This window comes from Lactuca serriola, chromosome 6 (genome assembly GCF_051521515.1).
Source record: "Lactuca serriola cultivar US96UC23 chromosome 6, Lser_US96UC23_V15, whole genome shotgun sequence".
Lineage (NCBI taxonomy): Eukaryota > Viridiplantae > Streptophyta > Magnoliopsida > Asterales > Asteraceae > Lactuca > Lactuca serriola.
In genome coordinates this window covers 70,663,444-70,686,020 of record NC_136413.1, presented here as the reverse complement: position 1 = coordinate 70,686,020, position 22,577 = coordinate 70,663,444, and the positions used below count along the sequence as shown (strand labels likewise).

General features: G+C 38.4%; 1 pseudogene; it reads right to left on the bottom strand.

The window, feature by feature from the left end:
- Positions 1 to 1,254: 1,254 nt before the first annotated feature.
- On the bottom strand, positions 1,255 to 21,713 carry LOC145059872 (3-oxoacyl-[acyl-carrier-protein] synthase I, chloroplastic-like; annotated as a pseudogene).
- Positions 21,714 to 22,577: the final 864 nt, after the last annotated feature.

Sequence of the window (22,577 nt, the reverse complement as noted above, 5' to 3'; positions counted from 1 at the left end):
GCGCTTTTAGGACACAGATTGTGTATCATTAAATTCCCTATCATAAATGAAGATGACACGCATTTGCGTGTCATAAACTTCAGCAACCATTTACGATATGCATATACGACATGCCTTTACGATACTCTTTTACACATAATACAAAAATATTGAAACAAATATATACCAAAACAATCAATTTCATCCAATAACATCATGTCAAAAAAATTGTAATTCATTGATATTAAAGGGATATGATTGTACATTGTTATTAAGAGGTTTTCCCTAACTATATAACCTAATACTACACTGCTATAAAGAGGCACTTTCTTGTTTCATTAACTCTTCAATAAGCTATCTGAAGAAGCTCTAAAACCCTTCATGTATCCAACAAATCATCATGTCTCTTAGCTTCAATATCAATCCCAACTCTTGATCAAGAACAACACATAAATCCTACACAAATTGTCTACAACAAGTCAAATGGATTTATTCAACAAAATTTAATAAATAGTTTTTTACTCATATATAATATATCACATCATATCATATATGACGCAAGTGATGTAAAATAAAGAGTCAATATACCCTCTACAAACTAATTTCTATTGTGGTTTGCTAGCTAATAGTTGTGAACAAGCATGACTTAACCTTAATAATAGGTTGACATTAATAGTAAGAAGAAGATTCTGAGAGATACAAGTACCTCCCCATAACTTGCATAAAATTACCTGGAGGACGCCTTAAGATTATTTACAGGTATGTATTTATTGAGAAACTCCAGGGACATTTTGGTCTTTTCAACAAATAAGAATGTTCTCTTATTTGTGACACAGTAAAAAGAACATATTTAAGCTAACACAAGGCGAGTATATAGCACCTGATAAAATTGAAAATGTATATGGTAAGTAAGGACTAAGGACAATGATTTTGCTAATAATATTAATAAACACCATTTTACTTTATTAAACATATAGTATTAATCTAGATATAATTACCTGCCGACTGTCATATATTGTGTGTGTCGTTGCCAGTATTACCACAGGTACAATCTGACATCATCATCAACCATGAATTTTATAAAGTCAGCTACATACCTACCTACTTAATACTCATTGCTCAAACAAACATTTATTCATTAACCAACGAATGAACTAGTGTAAAAAATATAACTAAGCAATTGGGATATATAATTCTTGGGTCTTGGATGAAGTTTAAGTGCCCACATAATCAAAATCATCACAGTCCCATACCCAAATTGAAACATGGTCACTGTCATTGGATATGGAAAACCTTAAGAACCTGTATCATGTATCATGTATGAAACAAACCAAATTAGTCTCGTCAATTTATTCTTATTAACACACAAAAACATAGTTTAATTAATTTCTGACCTGTTTGTTGAAGATGTTGGGGTAAATGTTCAAAAGATACCACACTCCAAACATGGCTGCTAGCTGTAAATTCCGGCCAACCACAGCTGGATTTGCAGACTCACCCGAACTTTCAGCAGCCCTGACCACCACCAAATCTATAAACTCAGTTGTAGATTCATTCTATAAACTTAATAGCCCTTATACTTAAAATTAAATAGATTTTTAGGTCTTTAACTTTAACCTTAATATTTATTGTGCTATGATTCCACCAAGTACATCCTTATACATAACATTAAAAACTAGATCATCAAGTCACACGCATCTAGTCTAAATGGATTAAGCCTTAAAACCTTAAGAAATAGACAATGTAACTATAATCTTTAAGACATTATAATTGGGTTTCATTTAATCCCATGTGTCTGTATATTACATAAAGAACCCAAGAAACAGATTAATGCAACCAATTTATAGAGTTATTTTAATCCCAGAGTTATTTTATTAATGAAATGCAAACCAATAAAAGAGAAACAAGAAAAAAAACATTAGGTGACTGAGTCTTCCACAATCACATACCCACAAAAAAACATTAGGTGACTTTAGACTCATGAAGTTCCTAGAACTATATCATTAACATCATTTGTTGAAAGATTCCACATTGTCATCATGCATGATGCATATATGTGCAGACAAGATAAGGTTAATCACAAAAATAGATATCTATCAATCAATCAATGAAACAGAGCCAAAAGTGGTTACCGATGCCCAATAAAATAATAGCCCCCTGCAAAAAGTGTTTCCAGTTTGTCTTTGATTTTCTCTGATTCAAATTTGCATCTTCCACAATCCACAACCTACAGATAAACTTATTATGAAAATGAGAAATGGAGCATCAAACCAATTGCATTGATTAAACATAAGAAACTGTTTCTGTTTTTTAACCAAAAACAGTTATGTGAGAGAATAACTAATAGTTTCAGATTGAATTTTATATTAAAAATTATAAAATTCAATTCTTGCCGAAACCACCTACAAAAAGCTCTAAATTTACATCTTAAGGGGATTCCAGTTGTCCACCTCGTTTTTATGAACTTTTTGACTTTACCTGTTTCTATTCACAATAGCTATGGCTTCCTCTAAGCTCTCTGCCTGCATACATAGAAGAACCAGCCCAGTAATCTCCTCCTGATCACACAAAAATATTACTATTTAAATTATATATTGTGTATAATAATATATATTAATATGAGTATACCATCCATCACCTTGTAACATTCCATGACTTGTGTAGCATCAGATAAGATGCTGGGACCAACAAAATTTACCATTGCATATTTTGGAACCTACAAAATATTTCATGAAAACTGATTCTGATAGTGGGAAAAATGATTCTGATAGTTGGAACCTACAAAAGTCCACAACTTGACATTTTTACCCGTTCAATAGTGGGAAAAATGATTCTGATAGATGGATTTCTCAACTTTTGGCTAGTACTCCAACAGCCCTACTGAAACATTATGAAAACAAATTATATAATAAGTTTGAATTAGTCAACTCATAATAACTCACCACAAATCATGACAAAAAAAGGTGCATAAACCACAAGAAAACCTACCAACGTTGATTTCACGTTGCTGCTTTAGATTTGCAACTGTGTCAAACTCAACTGCAGACTTCGGGTTCTAAAATCACAAAAGATAAATAACATGACATGTTACAAAATCATAAAAAGAAAAGATAAAAAAAAATAAAATAAAACAAGAGTTAGTTAAAATATACAAAATTAAACCGTATAAATTGGTTAATGGTAGGATGAAGCCACAAGGTTTGAATGACTTTAATGCTAGCAATGGCTTCCAGACCTCCAACTGCACCTAATCAGTGGCCAATCATAGACTAACCCCCCTCCCCCCCCCCACACACACACACAATAAAAAGAAAAAAAATAATTAATGATGTCAATATGGACATATAAAAATTTTTCAAAGGTCAAAATAGGTAATTCACCTTGGTCGAGTTCATTTTGATCCCATCCATGCTTTTGAATACCTTCTTTACAGCATTCAGTTTAGCCAAATCACCAACCAATGTCGAAGTTGCATATGCGTTAATGTAGTTAACCTATAGCTAACCAGATTAAGTCATGTATCCATTAACCCCATTAAGTCAAAAGCAATTTCATCCAAATGAAAAGAAAAACAAAACAATTAAACAAACCTCCTCTGCTGACACACCAGCATCTTCAAGACAACTCTTAATGCAAGAAGAAACACCAAGCCCATCAGATCGTGGATCAGTCATATGATACGCATCACAATTTACTGCTCCTCCAAAATATTCAGTAAGTATTGGTGCACCCCTTTTCATTACATGTTCCAAGCTCTCCTTCATCTACAACACCATTTCAATTTTTTTCTTATTTTTAAAAAAATCCATCTACCTTGCTTTTATATTATAGAAGAAAATAATTTTTTCCTTAGTTAAAAAAAAACCCATCTACCTTGCTTTTTATATTATAGAAGAAAATAGATAAATGAAACTACTTTTGCATTTAACATACCAGGATACCAGCATCTTCACCCATGACAAAACCATCTTTATCTTTATCCCATGGCCTAGAGGCCGTTTTTGGATCATCGTTTCTCTAAGAAAGAGCTCTACACGCTACAAAACCACCCAAACCAATTGGAATAATGGTAGCTTCAGTTCCACCAGCAATCATCATATCAACCTCACCTCTACGAATATGATTTGTAGTAGCATAAAAGCAGTAATTTGAAGTAGCACATGCAGTTGAAATCGAGTAATTTGGTCTCATAAATCCGATAGCAATAGCAAGCAACGTTGAACCCATGTTTGTAATCGCATAAGGAATGAAAAATGGAGTGATTTTTCTAGGACCATTTTCGATTAGAGCCCTGACTCCTTCGGAAAACATAGTAACACCTCCCATTCTTGTTCCAACGAGGACACCAGCACGCTCTTTATCAATCTGCATAAAGAGTAATTCAAATTCAAAAAAAGAAAAGAAAAAGGAAACTTCAATTAAACGAACAACTTTACTAGATTTGGGAGAAAAAATCGGGAATGGGTTACGATTAACGAACCTTAGAGAGTTTATCGCCACCAAGATGATGCAGATGCACAAAAAAAACCAGAATCCTTTTTGCTTGATTAAGAAGATGAAGTTGAGGGATGAATGAAAATTCGTGTTCCCCTTATTTGCTGAACGGATGAAGAAATAGGACCAAGGCTAGAAGCGCAACTAGAATAGGGTTTGTAAGCATGGGGAGTCGTTGTAGATGGAGTAGGGTAGAGGTGAACAGGAGTGAGCGGGGTACTTCAAAATTTTGGGGGATTTTCCCCCTTTAGCTATTAATGAAGGATTAGAATCGTGTTCTTACAACACAGAATGAAGCCAACATAAAACCATGTTTCTGGTAGTGGCGGCTGCTAGGTTTTACAGAGAGAAGGAGTGGATAAAATGAAGGTATCGGTAGGTGGAGAGGAAAGAATGAGCGGGTCTTCCAAAATTTTGGGGATTTTTGTCGATTGATCATTTCCTGCCTAAAAGGCGTGTTTCATTAAAAAAAATAATATATAAAGCGACATACTTACATGACACACATTTTATGAAAGGCGCCATCCGCATTTCCTTTTTTTTCTTTTCTGACACTAATTTTATGTCACACCCCAAAACCAAGAACGGCGGAAACGTTCTGGGGCGGAGGATATCATGTAAAGTATCACAACACAGTAAATGTAAATAAGCAAACAACATCATCCATTGCATTAAATATAAAATTTTAATACAAGCGTGTTCTAAACAGTTATAGACACCAAAAATATAATGTGAATCAAAATAATAAGATGAGTCTCGGATGCGCTCCATCTTCTCAAAAGCTGGCCTCGGTACCTGTATACTGATGACCTGAGAATACTAGTTATTTTGAAAGAGTTCATCAGCATTAAGCTGGTGAGTTCATAAGTATTTTAGTGTCGGTGTTTGTTATCAAAACATTTGAACATGTCTCAAGTGTAAGTTTGTAAAATGTAAGTAATGTTTGTAAGTGTTTGTAAAAGTTTGAATCTCTCAGAAAAACCTATATTTTCTATTAAAGTAGCCTTCTACCAAGGCTTAACTGTTTTGTATGCTCGTTTGTTGTAAAAGTGTGTAATTTCCCAAGTGTAACTATCATTTAACAAAATATAGTTTGTACATTAATGTTTAAGTGAAATAATCACTAAATATATGTAATGGGTAAATTATTGTAGTACTGTAGTGTGGTATTATAGGAACTACTGCTGTACTAACTACCTTAAACCGGATTTATATTAAGGTATCATGTGATAAATTGCATCATACTATAGACTGGTAACAACGACAACCTATAGTCGAAAAATAAGGTATGACGTTTGGCACCCGCAGACTTGCCGGTCCAACTGTAGCTAGCAGCCGGGTGTAGGATAGTCAATCCAGTATAGATCTATACGCAAACTCACGCTCTCCCTTCAAGAGACTTTGGCTACAACTCGGGTCATGACAATTAAGGCATGCTCCCATACAGTGGATCACAATTGTTAACGTATTCATGTATATGTAATGTAATGTTACTTGTTCTAGTATCGTTATATATGTTCTCGTCCTAGTATAGTTGTATATGTACTCTTAGTAATAAGTATTGACTCATGAATGAACTGAATCATTGATCTAGAAATTGTAGTAGTATGATCCTGTGTTACCCCGATGGTAACTTACTAATGATGTACTGATACGCGTGAATAAAGGAGTACTTTTATGTCTATATATGTACATTTGATATATAATTAATATTGAAACGACCTTCGGAGGGCTACCCGAAATCCCACCAGACCACATCTCAAGCGCGAAAAGGAAATAGGGCGGATGGCCTTCCTAAGCCCTTTAAACATTGCTTATATATCTATACATATATGGGCATGCAATTTATAAGAAGTAAAACAAAGTTTAAATAAAAGTATTTGATACGTAAAAGAGTTTGTAAAACAGTTTGAAGTAAAACAGTTTGAACAGTAGTAAAATCATTGGTTTTGTAGTTATTAATCACATGTGATTGATGTAATAACTATAAGTATTTAACTTGTATTCCCCCCATAAAGTATTTAAAACATTTAAAAGTATTTCAAAGGTTAATTAAAGGGGTATGAACTCGCCTGTGGTGAGTGGATTGGATTGAAGTATCGGATACCGTGCTAGGTGGCAAACGGAGACTTGTTCACACGCACGAGCCTAGTTATCATATAATGAGCATATATATAACTAATTAGCTAAATAATAACTTAATGAAATAAGTTGGGACACTCAGGAACATGTAAACACTTTGTATAAGTGTTATAGGTCCTAATGGTTGCATCTATGTTGTTATGGGACAAGGCTAAAGGGGTTTAATTTACCAAAGGGCCTTATATAAGTGTTTACTACTCAATAAACCCCACACAAGGAGTTTACGGTCGTAAACCCTTGATTTTACGGCCGTGAACTCCAATCTTGGTGGTAATTGGTGTTTTAAAGTGCCATATGATTTCTAGAATAAGCCTTGCTTGGTGGTTTAATCCTTTGGGTAGTTTAGGGCATAGAAAATACTCCTTTGAGGAGTTTACGGCCAAAAGACCATATCCCTTAGAGTTTACGGCTGTAAACTCTCATGGGATGGGTGTTTTAATTCTTTCAAGTCCCAAACACAAGTAGGATAAATTCTAGACATTTGTTTAAGGCTAAGGAGGACCCTAGGCACACTTTGGTGCCCTTATTTGGTGTTTACGGCCTATGAGCATTCTCTTGGCTGAAACTCCCTTTAAGGGGTGATTTTGATGTGTTAAAGTCCCCAAATTAGCTAGAAGTAATTGAGGGTTAATGTCTAAAGCCTTAGGAGTGATTAGGGCACAATTTGGCCCTTGAATTTGGAGTTCACGGTCCAAGAAGTTCTTGGGCCGTGAACACCCTATGCTATGTGTTCTTGATTGTTTTCTAGTCTCAAATGATCATACATGTTATCCTAAGCTAGTTACCTAACAAGGAAATGGGACTAGATAGCCTTTAAGCTTCATTTTGGAGTTTACTCCCCAAGAACGTTCTTGGGCGGTAAACTCCCGAATCTCACATAGTTGACATGTAATCTATGTTATTAAGCATATAACAAGCATTATAAAACAACTAGAGAAGTGTACTCACGATTTGGGATGAAAACCCGAAGATCCGTGAGAGAGAAAATGACTTTTCTCTAGTTGGAAATGTGAATAATGAATGAATTTAGTTCAGAAATCTATTTATAGTCCTGAAATATTTTGGCAAAAAATATTTTTATTCCGGAATTGAACTCTAACATTAAGAAGTTTTGAAATACTCAAGTTTTACAAACCCATGAGCATCCACTCTCTTGATATCTCCTTAAACATAAACCCTAATGTACACAAACTTATTCAGAAAAGTCTGAAATTCAATGAAACTGGACTAGCTTCTATTGAATAACTAATGTTCGTACAAAATGGAAATTTCGGGTTGTCACATTTTAGGTCATGCAAAAATGTGTATCCTCTATCCTTTAAATTTTGCAAAACTGACATTATTTTTTAGGGCACCCACAAATGCGCGCCCTCTATCAGCGAGTGTCATTGTTTGAGCGTCATTAAAGGGTTGTTTTCTAGTAGTGACATGCTGTGACCAGAGCTTTCCGGAAGGAAGGCAACACTACATGTATAGATCTATACGGGGCAGACACTATTACATCCCGACTGTTAACCTCAGTCCGAGCCGAGCCGGCCCAGGGATGGCACTACTTCACTACACTACGTATGACCGAGAAGGTCATCGGAACCTCTATCTCTCACACTATTGGTCACATATAAAGGAATACACTTATACCCGCACTACTTCACTACACTGCGTATGACCGGGAAGGTCATCGGAACCTCTATCTCTCACACTATTGGTCACATATAAAGGAATACACTTATACCCACACTAAATCACTAATACTAAAGTCTAAGTTAACATCCCGAAGTAACTATGTATCTATTACTAAAGGAAGTTTGTACCACTACTACTGACAGTAGGCACAACTTCTTTTAATTACACTACATACTGGAGATTTACTACTATGCTTTTACAACAAACAGTTTTCAATGATAAAACTTACACGCATCTTAAAGGTTTTCACTTACGATGTACTTTCTGCAAAATATAGGATTTTCTAGGACTTTTCTACTTATAAATGTAAACTGCAGATTTTCACACTATATGTTCTAATACATTTTATACATTAACCACACTAAATTCTTATGAACTCACCAGCTTTATGCTGATACTCGTTTTCAAAATAACTTGTATCCTCAGGTCAAAGATAGACAGGTACAGGTGCAACATTTTGGAGAAGATGGAGCATATAAGATCCATCTCTTATTTTTGTTATACTTTTGGTGTCTATTGAAACTTTACAGAACACACTTGTAATTAAACTCACTATGTTAATGAAATGGTTATTTGTTTCTTGTTTTTACTATTATGCAATTGTGACGATACTGTACATGACGTCCTCCGTCCCAAAACGTATTCCGCCGTTATCGGTTTTGGGGTGTGACAGATTGGTATCAGAGCATTGTTTATAGTGAATCAAGTGTATCAACCTATAAAAGATATACGAACTATAAACACTTCGGTACTAAAACACTCTCACCAAGAATATATAATTTTAAGTACTAAAATATTTAACTAAGTATATATATATATATATATATATATATATATATATATATATATACATACATCTCTATAAAATACATAAGTCAGTATCACACTAGAACAGAACAAAAGTATTAAGATTGTTGGATAGCACAATTGGGCTTAGAGACATATGGTCACATTTGGGGGATGTAGCCTGATCAACTACATTTTCCTAGGAGTGACTAGCATGTGCCTAAGATTGATTGTGGTGTTGCGACAAGTCTAAAACTTACCAACACTACCACAATAATGTTAGAATAAGAATACTATATGAGTATTCGGTGCTTCTAAAATATACATATGTGATAACAAAAAGGGTCGTTACTGGTAGGACAATAGTTGCTAAGTGGATACACCACGGTTACATGTAACTAGGGCGCTATAGACTCAGAATTTGTGGCCTTTGCTTCATTCCCTGTTCTTTTTTGATTGGGGGTCTGAAGTTAGGGTTGCTTATTCGAAGGACTATCTTGCTTCGGTTACATGTAATTGGTATGCACTACGCAAGTATTGGGTCAACTAATAACGATTCATCTTATAAGTATCCTAGATTAGTGCATCTATTAACCTTTCTATTCCCCCTTTCTCGCATAGATATCATGACTTGCTTCCACCATCCCGGCGATCCATACTATCCAAACCAAGGCAATGCAGGATGGCTCGATGAGGAATCGGACAATGATCACCCGATCCCTTTGGATGATCATCATGTTGAAGGCTTCTCGGATAGCTCCAGCTCCGAACTAGAAGTTAACAACCTACCCTCTTAAACTCCAAATCCCAACCCCCGTCCAGCATTTCAGGGTCCCAATCCCATGTGGGTAATAACATTGAACCGATGGAGCTAGGAGCAGGGTCAGCCTTTACCTTTCAATGGAGACCGAAGTTTCGACAACATAAGCGAAGGAGGATCAGCGGACCGAGTTCTGCCCATCATGGTCCGAAGGATTGCTAGGAACGTCGAGCAGGGTCAAGCAGCCATTGGTCGAGTTGTAGAAGTGGATGCCAATTCGAATCTCAACACTGTTCGCATCTGCCAACTTGAAGAATCCATGGATAGGACAAGGAGTACCAACGAGGCTCTGCAGCAACAACTAGCTACATCCCGAGCCGAAGTGAGGGAACTCCGAGCACGTCAAAGGACTCATGAGCGACATCTTCAGGAAGTCATGCGTCAACTAGCTGATCTGAGGGTTCGCCCAACGAGTGCCCGTCGCCCGTAGAAGATGTTAAATCGTCTCACTCTTTTGTTTAAGGATTAGCATTTCCTTTATATGTCCAATAGAGCACCTGTCTGTAAACAATCCTAGCCTTGAAAGTACTCTAATTAGGCCTCTAGACTGCAAACATTTTTCCTTTTGGTTTGATGTAAGACCTACTGTTAGGTCACTTTTCATGAACTTGTATCACATCATTAATACCAGTAAATTGGGAGTTAATTACTCTATTGCTATGACCCCCATTCTGGTCTTTGGATTATATTGATTTAATCCATAAAACACTCTATTCCTATTCGCAATAGACTCTTACTATTGCTATCATTTCTATGATCTTCCAGTGAAAGATGCCTCCGCGTAAGCGTCCAAACAGAGGAAGACCAGCAACCCAAACCCCTCCTCCGCCACCTCCTCCTCCGCAATTCGATCCAGTGCTGTTTCAAACGGTTGTGACTGCAGCTGTGACAGCAGCCATGGCTCAAATGAACTCTGGTGATGCGAACGGTGGCAATTCTAGATTTGGTGAAGTTCATCAAAGAGTACAGGGATGCACTTATAAGGACTTCATGAACTACAAACCTACCTTCTTCGATGGTACTGGAGGAATTCTAGCATTGTCCCAGTGGTTTGAAAGAACCGAAGCTATCTTTGAAATGTGCTCTTGTCCCAAAGAGAGCAAAATCAAGTTCGCCACTACCACCCTCACCAAAAGGGCCTTGACATGGTGGAACAACCATGTCAGTGCACTCTCCTTGGTAACAGCCAATGCCATGGGCTGGGACACTCTGAAAGATCTCATGAGAAGGGAGTACTGCCCTAGGGGCGAAATTCAGAAACTTGAGGAGGAACTCTGGAACCTCAAGATGAAAGCGACCGACATAATAGCTTACACGGCCCGGTTCTGCGACTTGGCGGCTATGTGTCCCAATATGATCCCGTCTGAAAGCAAGAAGATTGAATGATACATTTGGGGTTTAATGCCCCCGTATCGAGGAAATGTTCTAGCCTCACGCCCTACCACCTTCGACAGCGCCAAGGAATTGGCCCAGAGCCTAATCAATCATGAAGTCTCTTCCACTCCAGCAACAGCAACCACAACCGCCACTGCACCACCCGATTCAGCTGACGGAAAGAGAAAGCGTTGGGATAAGAAGAAAGGCAAGAAAACTCAAAACTCCTCCAAGGACCAACAAATTGTGGCGGTCCATGCGGCCACTACTCCAGCCACTCCTGCACCGACAAAAGCTTATGTTGGGAACCTGCCAAAATGTCCCAGATGCCCTTACCACCACAACGGCCCCTGCCGTGAATTGCAGTGTTCCAACTGCGACCGGAAGGGCCATACTGCCCGATTTTGCAGGGCCCCACCCAAACCTATCTCGTAACTTCCCGGCTCGGGAGTGACCTAGACTTGTTATGGCTGCGGTGAAGTTGGCCACTTCAAGAAAAACTGTCTGAAGGCTGGGAATGCAGGAGGAACAGGAAGACTACTTGCTATTGGCCACAACGAAGCAGTAGCAGATCCCGCAGTAGTCACCGGTACGTTTCTTCTCAACAACTCTTATGCCTGTGTCTTATTCGATAGCGGTGCAGAAAGAAGCTTCATAAACCAAAACTTTAAACACTTACTTAAACAATTCCCGCAACCACTAAAGGAAACATTCGTCGTAGAAATGGCTAACGGAAAGACCGAAAGCTCTAACGAAATCTACATAGGTTGTACCCTCACGTTAGACGATCACTCATTTCCAATTGACCTCATACCAATCCCAATCAAGAGCTTCGATGTCATTGTTGGTATGGACTGGATGAGTCTTCATCATGCCAATATCCTATGCTTCGACAAAGCCATTCGCCTGAATCTTCCGAATCACGAAACTCTATTGATCTATGGAGATAAACCCAGTACGATCCTTTGTATCATCTCCAGTATTCAGGCCCAGAAGTACTTGCGTAAAGAATATCGCGCTTTCCTTGCTCACATCGTCAACACAAGTCAGAAAGTGAAAGATCCAAAAGACATCCCCATTGTATGCGATTTCCCTGATGTCTTTCCAGAGGATCTTCCAGGTCTACCTCCCAAACGTCAGGTTGAGTTCAAAATCGACCTAGTCCCAGGAGCTACCCCCGTAGCTAAGTCGCCCTATCATTTAGCGCCTGCCGAGATGCAAGAACTATCCGGTCAACTTAACCAGCTGCTCAGCAAGGGCTTTATAAGACCAAGCTTCTCACCTTAGGGAGCTCCGGTCTTGTTCGTAAAGAAGAAGGACGAATCGTTCCGTATGTGCATCGATTATAGGGAACTCAACAAACTCATGGTCAAAAATCGCTACCCTCTCCCTCGTATCGACAACCTCTTCGACCAACTGCAAGGGGCGGGTTACTTCTCCAAGATTGATCTTAGGTCCGAGTATCACTAGTTACGGGTGCTTGTGGAGGATGTTCCAAAGACAGCCTTCCGAACTCGTTACAGACATTTCGAGTTCGTAGTGATGCCCTTTGGACTGACTAACGCACCTGCAGTATTCATGGACTTGATGAATAGGGTGTGTCGTCCATATTTAGATCATTACGTCATCGTCTTTATAGATGATATACTCGTCTACTCTCGGAGCGAGGAAGAACACAGGTATCATATACGACGAGTCCTAGAAACCCTACGATCAGAGAAGTTATATGCAAAGTTCTCTAAGTGCGAATTTTGGATACGAAGAGTTGAATTCTTAGGACACGTGGTTAGTGAAGAAGGAATCCACGTGGATCCCTCGAAGATTAAAGCCATTGAGAACTGGTCAGCACCGAAGACGCCTACAGAAATTCGCCAATTTATAGGCCTCGCTGGCTACTACTGCAGATTCCTTCAAAACTTCTCTCGGATTGTGAAACCTCTCACCATGTTGACACAGAAGGGCGTAACATTCGACTGGGAAGAGAAACAGGAGAAGGCATTCCAGACCCTGAAGCGAGCCCTATGCACCGCACCGGTATTATCCCTTCCCAAAGGGACAGAAGATTTTGTAGTTTACTGCGACGCGTCGAATCAAGGGCACGGTTGTGTCTTGATGCAACGAGGTAAGGTTATCGCCTACGCCTCCAGACAGCTAAAGACACATGAGGTAAACTACACCACACACGACCTCGAGTTAGGGGCGGTTGTATTCGCTTTAAAGATCTGGAGACATTACTTGTACGACACGAAGAGCATAGTGTACACTGATCATAAAAGCCTCCAGCACATATTGAACCAGAAAGAGCTCAACATGAGACAACGCCGGTGGGTCGAGCTACTCAACGACTACGACTGTGAAATTCGTTACCACCCGGGAAAAGCCAACGTGGTAGCCGACGCCCTAAGTAGAAAAGAGTATTCTGGTCGGAGAACCAAGTTGTTAACAATGACTATCCATTCGCATCTATCCGCACAGATCAAGGAGGCTCAGCTGGAAGCCTTAAAGCATGAGAATGTGACGGGAGAATCCCTGCGTGGAATGGATAAAAGTTTGGAGGTCAAGGGTAACGGAGCCTACTATCTCATGGACCGAATTTGGACTCCATGCCACAGAGGTTTTAGAGATTTGGTCATGAAGGAAGCACACAACGCTCGATATTCCGTCCACCCAGGTTCGGATAAGATGTATCTAGATCTCAAAAAGCAATACTGGTGGCCTAACATGAAAGCAGAGATTGCTACCTTCGTGAGTAAGTGCCTTACTTGCGCGAAGGTCAAGGTCGAATACCAGAAGCCATCAGGTCTCCTCCAACAACCGGAGATACCGGAATGGAAGTGGGAGCGTATCACAATGGATTTCATAACCAAGCTGCCCAAGACAGCGGGTGGGTTGGATACCATTTGGGTCATCGTCGACAGATTGAGCAAGGCTGCACACTTCCTACCCATCAAGGAAACGGACAAGATGGAGAAACTCACAAGATCATACATTAAGGAAATAGTACGGCTGCATGGCGTCCCTATATCTATTATCTCAGATAGAGATAGTAGGTTTACCTCGAGATTTTGGCAATCACTACAAAAGGCACTAGGGACGAGGCTGGATATGAGTACAGCCTACAATCCGCAGACTAACAGACAAAGTGAGAGAACGATCCAAACCTTAGAAGATATGTTGCGAGCTTGTGTGATTGACTTCGGTAAATCGTGGGATACACACTTACCCCTTGTGGATTTTTCCTACAATAATAGTTATCATACGAGTATCAAGGCAGTTCCATTCGAAACCCTCTACGGCCGGAAGTGCAGATCCCCTCTGTGTTGGGCTGAGGTGGGTGACACTCAGTTAGCTCAAGGACGAGTTCCTGACAACGCTCTCACTGGTCCGGAGATCATTCAAGAACCGACCGAGAAGATTGTACAGATTCGCGAACGATTAAAAGCCGCTAGGGATCGATAGAAAAGCTACACAGACAAGCGAAGAAAACCCTTGGAATTCCAGGTGGGAGACCGAGTCCTTTTGAAGGTCTCGCCCTGGAAGGGCACGATACGCTTCGGAAAGCGTGGAAATATGAACCCAAGGTACATAGGGCCTTTTGAGATTCTCGCTAGAATCGGCCCTATAGCCTACAAACTCAACCTACCCCACGAGCTAAGTAACATACATCCTACCTTCCATGTCTCAAACTTGAAGAAATGCTTGTCCGACGAGACTCTCGTAATTCCGATTGACGAGATAGAGATCAATGACAGCCTCAACTTCATGGAAGAGCCTGCAGAAGTTATGGATCGACAAGTAAAACGAACGAAACAAAGTCACATCCCAATTGTGAAGGTTCGGTGGAACGCCAAGCGGGGACCGGAATTCACTTGGGAGCGCGAAGATCAAATGAAATTCAAATATCCCCATCTCTTCGCTTAGTAGTACTGTAATATCTTATCTGTTTGAATTCTAAATTTCGGGACAAAATTCCCCTAACGGGGGAATGATGTGACAACCCAACGTTAAATCCGTTATATAATTCCGTTTCCGCTAACGGAATATGTCATTTATAAAAGTTCCGTAATTTGGAGCTGTATAATAAATAAACATTTAATTATTTGTTTATATTTCATATGTGATTAATATTTTAGTAAAAATAAATATAACTTGTTAATGTTAGTCCCATTTTAACGAAATAAAGTTATATTATTTTTCAACCAATTAACCCAGCTAAAAAGTTTAAACCCCGTTAAACTTTAGCATCCGGTAGCCGTGTACTGGGTGCAACACCCGAGACCTATATAAGGAAGGGTAACAATTCCTTGAACTCTTTTACCACTCAAACTCCTCTCTCTCATTACTTTCTCTCTCTAGCTCGTTTCCGGCTCCAAAACCGCAAATCCCGTCTCCAAAACGTAAGATCTTCTACCCTAACTTGTCCTAAATATCATTTATGATTGCATTAGCTCGAAAATCACACAATATGGCCATCAAAAGGGAGTTTACGGCCTAAGAACCTCCTTAGGCCGTAAACCCCCAAAAAGTTGCCAAAAGTCCCGATTTTTCTTCTATTAAGCTTAGATACTAGTTAAGGGAGTTACCTTGGGGTGATTAGTCATCAAAACATAAATTTTTAAGGCATAAAAGAGGGTTTACGGCCCAAGCACATGCTTAGGCCGTAAACACCCTTTGTCCATGCAAAAATGCCCCAAACACACTTCCAAATCATTTTAGACTTGAGATATGACCTAAGGAGCTTCCAATTCGAGTTTAGGACAAGTAAAACATCATGTTTGTGGGATATACTAGAGTTTACGGCCCAAGCATATTCTTAGACCATAAACTCCCCCAAACCTTGCCAAAATGAGGGTTTAAGCCCCTAAATACCCCTATACCTTCACTAGAAAGTTAATGGGATGAGATAAGGACCTTAACATCAAAGATTAGGGAGTAAACAAGAGTTCACGGCCAAGCCATGGAGCTTATGGACGTAAACTTCCAAGGAGTGGTCTTTGGGCCGTAAACTCCAAGCGAGTAAACTCTTGGACCCCTTAGTACCCCCTTTTGGTCTTGTACAATCCCCGAGAACCACTTCTAATCCGTAAGACCTCGAATCAATTTAGAATATTTAAATGTTTTTAATAAAATTATAAGTGACTAATTTCTTGTAAAACATATATCTCATATGTTAATAGGGACTTAAAAAAAGTGTACAAGTCTTTAATTGACACCAAACGCTCAACCGACACTTTCACCCGATTTACTTAATTTCAGGTGAGTTCATACCCCTTAATGAACCTTCCTAATGTTTTCATATGTTTTAGGGGGGATACAAGTCAAATATACACTTTTATGGAAATCAATCACATGTGATTTACTATCCGTAGTTCAAATCACATGTGATTTATCACTATGCTTTATAAAAGAACTTTACGCTTTCAAAACTACTTTGGAAAATAAACTATTTTCTAAATGCTTTCTTTTGTCAAGATTTTTATTAAATTACTTTTCTTATAAAATGTATCTACACTAATATATTTATATAAGTAAGACTTGAAGGACTTAGGACCGATAGCTCGCCTTATTTCCTGTTCTTGTTTGATGTGGGCTTAGGGTATTTGTTATCCGTCCGACTGTCATTGATTTCTTAGTTATATATCATGTATATTGGTGTTAGATACGAGCATTTTCATCTCATTCGATGCTTATATTACATACTTGCCAAGAACCATACACACTAAGTTAACTATAATAGGTATAGTTAAGGCCACTACTACTCATTACCGCTACTACTATACAAACTATAATTCACACTATTACAAAACGATACACGAATAAGAGGAAACACTATGAACTATACAAAAGACTACTACACTATATTACAAGAGGAAGCACTAATCCGGAAGATAACACACTAACTCTCTACAAAGATACTCTACGCGCTACATACTGTGACCAGAGCTTTCCAGAAGGAAGGCGATGCTACATGTATAGATCTATACGGGGCAGACACTATTACATCCCGACTGTTAACCTCAGTCCGAGCCGAGCCGGCCCAGGGATGGCACTACTTCACTACACTACGTATGATCGGGAAGGTCATCGGAACCTCTATCTCTCACACTATTGGTCACATATAAAGGAATACACTTATACCCGCACTACTTCACTACACTACGTATGACCGGGGAGGTCATCGGAACCTCTATCTCTCACACTATTGGTCACATATAAAGGAATACACTTATACCCACACTAAATCACTAAGACTAAAGTCTAAGTTAACATCCCGAAGTAACTAAGTATCTATTACTAAAGGAAGTTCGTACCACTACTACTGACAGTAGGCACAACTTCTTTTAATTACACTACATACTGGAGATTTACTACTATGCTTTTACAACAAACAGTTTTCAATGATAAAACTTACACGCATCTTAAAGGTTTTCACTTACGATGTACTTTCTGGAAAATATAGGATTTTCTGGGACTTTTCTACTTAAAAATGTAAACTGCAGATTTTCACACTATATGTTCTAATACATTTTATACATTAACCACACTAAATTCTTATGAACTCAACAGCTTTATGCTGATACTCGTTTTCAAAATAACTTGTATCCTCAGGTCAAAGATAGACAGGTACAGGTGTAGCATTTTGGAGAAGATGGAGCATATAAGATCCATCTCTTATTTTTGTTATACTTTTGGTGTCTATTGAAACTTTACAGAACACACTTTTAATTAAACTCATTATGTTAATAAAATGGTTGTTTGTTTCTTGTTTTTACTATTATGCAATTATGATGATACTATACATGACGTCCTCCATCCCGAAACGTATTCCGCCGTTATCGGTTTTGGGGTGTGACACCTGCCATTAAGTTTCATGCTTTATAAACTTCCATTTATGTGTTGTATATAGTTTGTATGTGTTTGTTTATGTGCTGATTTTTTATTCATTTTGTAACTTCAGTTTCTTAGTTCATGTTGTGGTTTTGCTTTTTATAAAATAATTGATAATAAGCATCCTCTGCAAGCCCCTGTTAGTTTTACATTTCCATTCGTTATCAAATGTAGACATTGATGGGAGGTATCAAAGTGAGATTGTTTGTACATATAGATGTGTTCATGTAAACGTTTAAATGGCAAAAAAGAAGTTATTGATAAAATGTTGCATATTTATGTAATGAAGATCATCAATCATATGAATTTTTGGACTTAGAAGTTTTGGAAAGGTTGTGAGATAAGTTTAAATGGAAGCAACTATTTTCAGTTAAACAAGTCAGTCACATTGATTAGTAAGCATGTTTTCTAAATAATTAGGATTAATGACTTAGGAGAGTAATTAAGTTTCCAGTTTGTCCGTATTAGGTCACTAAGGTTTTTTTGTGCGTATTAGACCAATATGGTTGTTATTACCATTTACAAATAGTCCTTTTACCGGTTTTAAATGGTAAAAATGACTATTTCTAAACGGTAATAACAACCATATTGATCTAATACACACAAAAAAAACCTTAGTGACCTAATACAGACAAACTGTAAACCTTATTACCCTCCTTAGTCATTATCCCATATATATATATATATATATATATATATATATATATGTGTGTGTGTGTGTGTGTGTGGGGGGGGGGGGGTTAAGTTCAAATGAGAACACTATTTAATGTGGGAACGTGAGAACACTACTTTATGTTACTATTTTATTATAAATTTAATATGTATAGTATTGTAGTAATTATAATATGAATATATTCAATTTTATATTGTTATTCTACTATAAAATATATATATATATATATATATATATATATATATATATATATATATATATGTAGTAATTTAGTAAATTCTAATGTGAATGTTAAATATGTGATTGTTCATATATTCAGTGATGAATAATGTCATAAAGTTGTACATACAAAATTTTAATGTGAATATTAATGTGTGATTGTTCGTATATTTGTTGATGAATAATGTCATATCGTTGTATATACAAAATTCATAGTAAAATAATAACATAAAATAGTGTTCTCACGTTCTCACATTGAATAGTGCTCTCATTTGAACTTAACCCTATATATATATATATATATATATATATATATATATATATATATATATATATATATATATATATATATATATATATATATATATATATATATGGAAGAGTTATATGGAAAATGAATGATTAGAGCAACACATATTTGAACCAATGAAAACATGACAACACATCACTTCCATAATAACTTCCACAATACATTACTTGTGAAGAAAGAAACGGACACGTGTCATTTGATTTTTGGTTCTGGTAGATGTTGTCCTAGTTATTTGTTTTCCATTTATACGTATTAGATATCCGTTGGTAATTAGTGATGGAATATATATATATATATATATATATATATATATATATATATATATATATATATATTCCATCACTAATTACCAACGAATATCTAATACGTATAAAATAATAAATAAATTACATTTTCTCTTATAATCTTGTTGGTATTCCATTTTTTTTTTATTCCAGATGCATTTTAGAATAGCACAATTTCATTGTTATTCTATAGAAATCTTGTCCCTAGCTTATATCTTCTCCTCCTCTTACTCTTATTATTATTATTATTATTATAACATTTAATAATATGTTCAATATTAATATTATTATTTATTATGTTTAATATTATAACTGAGTTATTATTAATATATATATATATATATATATATATATATATATATATAAAAGCGTTCAATCGAGAACATTTCTTATCCCAAAAGCATTTGACATAAATTTGAAAAACAAAATTTTATTACTTAAAATTATAAAATAATATTCATATAAATTAAAAGATAGTTACAAACAATTAAAAAACCCACTAACTAATACCAGCTCGCCACCCAACCAACACCACCCACCACCACCACCCATCACTAACCACCACCACCAACCACCACGCACCACACATAACCACCCACCACCATCCACCATTACCACCCAACACCATCACCACCCAACCACCACCACCACCCACCTCCACCACCAATCACCACCGTCTGCCACCACCACCCACAACCACCACCTACCACCCATCACCACCACCTGCCACCATCACCCACCACCCGCTACAACCACCCACCACCCACCAGCCACCACCACCACCCGCCACCACCACCCATCACTAACCACCACCCACCACCCATCACTACCCACCACCCACCACCACCACCACTACCAACCACCAACCACCACCATCACCACCCAACCACCACGACCCGCCACCACCACCCATCACCACCACCCACCACCAACACCAACAACCATTACCTACCACCCATTACCACTACCCGCCACTACCACCGATCACTAACCACCACCACCAACCACTACCCACCACCACCCGCAACCACCCACCACCCAACCAACACCACCCATCACTAACCACCACCACCCACCACCAATCACCACCCACCACCCACCACCATCACCACCCAACCACCACCACCACCACCACCCACCTCTACCACTTATCACCACCGCCTGCCACCACCACCCACAACTACTACCCACCACCCATCACCACCACCCGCCACCACCACCACCACCAACCACCACCTACCGCCACCACCCGCAACCACCACCCATCACAAACCACCACCCACCACCCATCACTACCTACTACCCACCACCACCTCCACCACCCACCACCATCACCACCCAACCACCACCACCCGCCACAACCACCCACCTCCACTACCCATCACCACCGCCCACCACCACCACCAATAACCATTACCTACCACCCATTACCACTACCCGCCACTACCACCCATCACTACCCACTACTCACCACCACCCGCCACCACCTACCACCCACCCACCACAACCACCACCCACCACCACTAACCACCACCACCCATCACCACTGCTTGCCACCATCACCCACAACCACTACCTACCACCCATTACAACCACCCATCACCACCACCACCCATCACTACCCATCACCACCAACCACCACCACCCGCCACCCATCACTACCCAACACCACCACCACCACCCACCACCATCACCACCCAACCACCACCACCCACCACAACCACCCACCTCCAGCACCCATCACCACCGCCCACCACCACCACAACCATTACCTACCACCCATCACCACCACCCGCCGCTACCACCCATCATTACCTACCACCACCAACCACTACCCACCACCCACCCACCACAACCATCACCCACCACCACCACCACCCATCACTACCCACCACTCATCACTACCCACCACCCACCATCACTACCACTACCACCAACCACCACCCGCCACCACCATCACCACCCACCGTCATCACCACCCGCCATCACCACCCGCACACACCCACCAAAACCACCACCCATCACTATCACCACCACTTGCAACCACCTACCACCATCCATGACCACATAGCACCACCACCCCTACCTACAACGATTTGTTATTGTGTTTTTGATTCATTAGTTTTTCTTGTGTATATATTCACATGTGATTATATGTATCGAGTCACATGTGATTATATGTATCGAATCATATATGTTTTATATGTTATTAAATACATATTATCACATGTGATTAAATACACGTGGAAAACTAGTGACTAGAGAATGCAAAAATGAATATTGTCCATGTAAATCATATGTGATCAGATGCGTATAATTACACGTGATTATATGTATTTAACAAAATATTATTTACTTGGGCTGTATTTATTTTCGTGTTTTCGATTTAATAATTGACATCGTGCATTACATCACATGTGATTATATGTATTTAATCACATACGGTTTACATGGACAATATTTGTTTTCACGTGTTGATTCAATAGTTGTTCTTGTATATTAAATCAAATGTGATTATATTTATTTAATCACATATGATTCGTATGTAAAATATTTATTCTTGCGTCGATTCAATAATTGTTCTAATATATTTAATCACATGTGATTATATTTATTTAATCACATGTGATTTATGTGGACAAGATTCATTATTTCTTTCTCAATTCAATAGTTGTACTCATGTGCTTAATCACATGTGATTATACATATCAAATCGCATATGATTTATATTGATAATATTCATGATTCAATATTTTTTCTTATGTATTTAATCATATGTGATTGTATGTATTAATCACATATGATTAATGTGGAAAAAGAGAAACTATTTAATCAAAAACGAGAAAATAAATCTTGTGTACAGAAATCATATGTGACAAAATGTACAAGAACAACTATTGAACAAGAATGTGAAAATGAATATTG